This window comes from Quercus robur, chromosome 4 (genome assembly GCF_932294415.1).
Source record: "Quercus robur chromosome 4, dhQueRobu3.1, whole genome shotgun sequence".
NCBI lineage: Eukaryota > Viridiplantae > Streptophyta > Magnoliopsida > Fagales > Fagaceae > Quercus > Quercus robur.
The window spans coordinates 55337403-55343570 of NC_065537.1; positions in this window are offsets into that span (position 1 = coordinate 55337403).

A 6168-nucleotide genomic window follows, 5' to 3' on the forward strand; every position below is an offset into this window, starting at 1 on the left:
ATACTGGAGTGAAGAGGAATGCGAAACGTCAGGTTTTTCCAAAACAGGGGTGGCTCGCGGCTTGACCTCGCGGCTTGACTAAGTCGCGAGTTCCAGTCGCGAGTTAACCGTATGGCCAGTTGTCCTGTTTTGTCCTGTAGTGCTCCAGCTAGCATGACTGTTCATCTTCCAGCATGCTTGGCACGTGTGCATCTTCTGGCGGGTTGAAGCCGCGAGTCCACCCGCGAGTCCCAGCCGCGACACTCTGTTTTCTTGCACACTCTTGAGCAATCTTCACACTATCTCACTCACTACCCTTACAACAATCCCACCTAAATACAGGGTTACTAAATGCTGAATTACAAGCAAATTTGGCACGGAATAAAGCCAATTAGATGGTTGAATAAATTCAACCTTACATCGTGGTAGTAAGTTTTCTACTCTAGGTAGCAATAGGATGTTAATGGTCTATCCTTGAACAAAGTGACAACTTCACCGAGTCTGAGGTGGATCCAAAGGATGATAGTGTCGTTCTTGCCCAGCCTGCTATGGACCAGCCCGTTATTCCTCTAACCCTGTCAGCCCACCCTCCAAATGCTGAAGATCCTTCAACTCAAGATGTCCAGGACCCTCCTCCTAAAGGTGATGAGATCCCTCAAGACCCCCCGACCTCCTGAACTTGGCCTTTTTCTTTCCTCTTTATTGTAAATTTAATTTAATTTTTGGAAAATGTTTAAGGCCGCTTTTGTTTTTGGGCTCTGTTTGTAAAAACTTCACTTTATTTACGATATTTCATATTTGTCATTTTCAATATGTGTGTTGCTTATTCCCTTGTGAACCCGTCTTTTTTATAACTTAATAATTTCATCTATTTGTGGGCTAATAAACTTCATAATGGACTCGTCCACTTTGTGGGCTAAGAAGCTTGTTCCTTTATGGATTATAATCTCTTCATGTGATGAATTTGTCCACTTGTGGACTTTTTAAGCTTTATAATGGACTCGTCCACTTTGTGGGCTTGATCATAGATCCATCCACTTTATTGGACTTGTTAACTTTATGGGATGAATTCGTCAATTTTATAGGATGAACTCGTCAACTTTATTGACTAAGTTATGAACCCTTCTTTTTGTGAATCTGTCTTCTTTGATCATGGATTATATTAAGTCATCCTTGCGGAATGAGCTCGTCTACTTCATGGATCCCTCCATTTATGGGCCAAATCATGAACCCATCCACTTGTGGGATGAACTCGTCCTTTTATGGACCTATGAATTCGAATACTTGTTGATTTTTTGTTAATAACTTATCCTTTATGGTATGAACTTATCCACTCTATGGGCTTACTAGCAAACTTGTCCACTTTATGGACTTATTAATAAACTCGTCCATCTTATGGACAATAATTCATCCTCCTGGAATGAACTCGTCCACTTTATGGACTTACTAATAAACTCGTCCACTTTATGGATTCATGAACTTGTCCACTTTATAGACTTACTAATAAACTTGTCCACTTGTGGACTTGAAAATATTTTGTAGAAAAACACATTATTCATATTTGAATAACCTCCTCTTATTATGATAAATCATGCATTCATAGAAAAATGGTTCCCTAAAAAAAAACCTGCCCTTTGGGCTTAAAAGTATTGTAGCAAAAATTAACAAAGGTAAACTAAAAAACTGAGGAGTGTAGCTAAAATTAACTAAAGTAAGTGAAAAATGAAGAGTGTTGCTTTCCACGCTATCAGCTCTACTGGTAGTACTTATGTAGGTGCTCAATGTTCCACGGATGGTGCAACTTCCATCCGTCTAGTGTCTCTAGGTGGTAGGTGCCTTTCCTCTACCATGACGTAATCTTGTAAGGCCCCTCTCAGTTAGGGCTGAGCTTCCCTTGGGTAGGGTCTTTAGCAGAGTGCATTACCTTTCTTAAAACGAGATTTCCAACCTGAAAGTCTCTGTTTCTGACCCGAGAGTTGTAATGCTTGGCCATGAGATCCTAGTACCGTGCGAGTCTTTGTTCGGTTGTTACCCTGACTTCATCCAATAGATCGAGCTGTAGGCGCATAGCCTCGTCATTTTTTCTTTCATCATGATTGTCCACCCTGTAGCTTGTAAGCTTGACCTCGGCTAGAATGATCGCCTCGCTCTCGTATGTTAGTCGAAATGGTGTCTCTGTAATAGGTGTCCTTACTGTTGTCCTGTATGCCCATAGTATACTTGGTAGCTCTTCAGGCCATATACCCTTTGCCCCCTCAAGCTGAGTCTTGATAATTTTAAACAATGATTGGTTTGTGGCTTCAACTTGTCCGTTAACTTAAGGGTGGGCAGGAGAGGAGTAGTGGTTTTTGATCCCCAACTGTGAGAAAAAATCCGGGAAGGAGTTGTTGTCAAATTGTTTTCCGTTGTCTAAGACCAGGCCCCTAGGGATCCCATACTTGCAATTGATGTACCTCCAGACGAAGCTTCGTACATTCTTCTCTATAATGGTTGCCAAGGCTTTAGCTTCCTCCCACTTTGTGAAGTAGTCTATGCCTACTATAAGGAACTTCAACTATCTCACTGCTATCGGGAATGGTCCTATGATTTCTAATCCCCACTGAGCAAATGGCCATGGGACTGTCATCGGGGTTAGCTCTTTGGATGGCTGTCTGATGATGTTGCTGAACCTTTGACACTTGTCACAGGTTTTGACATAAGTCTAGGCATCCTTTTGCATGGTGGGCCAATAGTACCCTACTCGAATCAGTTTGCATACCAATAATCGTGACCTTGAGTGGTTTCCACAAATCCCTTCGTGGACTTCTCTCATGACATAGTTTGCTTCCTCAGGGCCCAAATACTTTAAGTATGGGCTGGAGAAGCCCCTCTTGTACAAGACGTCCTTTATTAGAACGAATCGCGTTGCTTAAACCTTCAGTTTTCTTGCGGCTTCCTTCCCATTTGGTAGCACGCCATTTTTCAAGTAGGAGACTAATGGTATGGCCCAGTTATTTTCAGAAGCAATCTCCTGCACATCGATGGAATCTATTAGTGGAGAGAGCTAAACAATGGAGAGTACATTGCCAAGAATGATCATATGTTCTGCTGAAGCGGCTTTGGTAAGGCGGTCGGCTTGCTCATTTTCTCCTCTGGGGATTTGAACAATCTTGGCTTATAAGTCATCTACCCTTCTCTTTACTTGCTACAGGTACTTCTTCATCCTTTCATCCTTACATTCGTAATCCCCGTTTACTTGGTTGGTGACGACCTGGGAGTCGCAATGAATGACCACACTTGTAGCCCCCACCGCTTTGGCTAGATCAAGTCCTACCACTAAAGTTTTGTACTCTGCTTCATTGTTGGTGGTAGGGTAGTCAAGGCTAACCATATATTCAATATTATCTCCTTTTGGAGAAAGAAGCACGATACCTGCACCACCAACCTGTCTGTTAGACGATCCATCTATATGTATGCTCCACCAAGGACACTCATCTGCCCCCTTACCTTCCCCATTGGTGAACTTTGTTATGAAATCAGTGACGACCTATCCCTTGATGGAGGTACACGGATGGTACTAAATATCAAATTCACTCAACTCTATAGCTTATAGTGCCAATCGTCCAGCAGCTTCAGGGTTGCTCATCACCCACCGTAATGGTTTATCGGTTAGGATGATCATCATATGGACTTGGAAGTATGGTTTGAGCTTGTGGGCTACCATAACCACAGTGAAGGCGAGCTTTTCCATTGGCGAGGACGTTTCTTCTGCACCACAAAGTGCCCGACTAGCGTAGTACACGAGCTTTTGAATCTTGTCTTCTTCCTTGACTGAGGCCATGCTGACGACTACCAGGGAGACAACAAAGTAAAGGAAGAGCTCTTCCCCAAGTTGTGAGGGACTCAGTAGTGGTAAGGAAGAGAGGTAGGCCTTCAGATCCTCAAACGCCTACTGACACTCGGCCGTCCACTCAAAAGAATTTTTTCAACGTGCAGAAGAAGGGTAGACACTTGTCCGTTGCTCTCAACATGAATCTATTCAACGCTGCTACTTTGCTGTTGAGGCTTTGTACTTCTTTCACGTTCCTTGGGGGTGCCATCTCTACTATGGCCCAGATCTTGTCAGGGTTGGCTTCAATACCCCTTTGAGACACCATGAATCCTAGGAACTTTCCTGCCGTCACCCCGAAGGCACACTTACTCGAGTTGAGTTTCATGTTGTAAGAGCGAAGGATGTCGAATGTTTTCTTGAGATCCTCCAAATGGTCATACTCCCTTCGGCTTTTTACCAGTATGTCGTCAACGTAGACCTGAACATTCCTCCCGATTTGGTTTACGAACATCTTGTTCATGAGCCTCTGATACGTCACACCTGCATTCTTGAGGCCGAACGACATTACTTTGTAACAAAAAAGGCCTTTGCTGGTAACAAATGAAGTCTTCTCCTGATCTAATTCGTCCATCCGAATCTGGTTATAACAAGAAAAGGCGTCAATGAAGCTCAACAGCTAGTGTTGGGCCGTGGAGTCTACTAGGACATCGACTCGTGGAAGAGGGTAGCTATCCTTTGGGCAAGCTTTATTCAAATCTATGAAATCTACGCATATTCACCATTTCCCATTGGCTTTCTTGACCATTACCACATTTGCTAACCAATCGGGATAGTATACTTCTCTGATGAAGCCTGCCTCTTGCAATTTGCCAACTTTTTCTACTATTGCGTGGTCCCGTTCCTAGGCAAACACCTGTTTCTTCTGACGAATGGGTGGAAAAAAAGGCGACACATTCAGCCTATGTGTCGTGACCGAGGGGTTGATTCCTAGTATGTCTTCATAGCTCCAAGCGAATACATCCTAGTTCATTTTGAGAAAAGTTATGAGTGCTAGGAGAACCATCGGGCTGGTGAGGGTGCTGATCCTTGTGGTTCGATCTAGCCTAGAGCCGTCGAGGGGTATCTCCTCGAGTCTTTCTACCGATTCCGCCATCGTCCGCTGCTCTTCTATATTCATGGTTTGTAGATGGTCATTCACCTCTAACATTGCAATATAACATTCACGCGCAGCTATTTGATCTCCGTGCAACTCTCCTACTCCATAATCTATAGGGAACTTGATCATTAAGTGATAGGTTGAGGTCACAACCTTCCATGCATTGAGGGTGGGCCTTCCATGTAGTCGCCAACTGTCACGGGCAACGTGACCATACCCAGGGGATTCACCCTTGTTCCCCCAAAACAAATGAGCGGAGTGTTCATTAGAACCAATTGTTCTTTGTCAATCCTCATCTGCTAGAATGCTGGGTAGTATAAGATGTCAGCTGAGTTGCCATTGTCAACCAGAACCCAGTGCGTATTGTAGTCGCCTACTTGTATGCTGACGACAAGCGCATCATCATGTGGGTGGTGAAGACGTAGAGCATCTTCTTCCGAGAATCTAATGGCAGGGTTGTCGATCTGCAGCATCTTTGGCATGGAACCTGTCAACTAGACATTGTGAACTATCCTGAGGTAAGTTTTACGGGCCTTTTTAGATGACCCAGCGGCCTTTGTACCCATCACAATCATTCTTATATCTCCTATGGGCAGCCTAGGACACTTGTTTTCTTGTTGGGGAGCCTACTCTTGGGGTGGATCCTCTCTCTCCTTGCTGATAAACCTCTGCAGCTTTCCTTGCCCGATAAAGGCTTCAACTTGCTGCTTCAAGTCGTAGCAGTCAGCGGTGCCATTGCTATGATCACGGTGGAAGTGGCAATATTTGTCTCTAGACCTTTTATTAAGATCTCCCTTTAGCTTGCCAGGAAAGGTTAGGGCCTCTTTGTCTTTAATCTGCATCAAGACTTGGTCAATTGGGGCGGTTAGCGGGGGTGAAGCTTATGAACTTCCCTACAGAGGGCTTGGAACGTCTGTCCTCTCGCTGTTCTTCGGTTCTTGCTATCTTTTGCCCCCTGTCTGGCCGCACGTCCTCCTGTCTTCCGCATTCATGTACTTGGTCACCCTATAAAGTACATTTGACATAGTCTTCGAGTCATTCTTATATAGTGAAAATAGAATCTTACCCTTCCGTAGCACGTTGGTAAATGCTGCCACAAGTATCTTATCGTCCGCTTCGTTGATCGAAAGGGCCTCTTTGTTAAAGTGGGTTATGTAAGATCTTAGCATCTCGTCCTCCCGTTGTTTGATACTCATCAGGCACGTGGTGTCCATCCATTCCT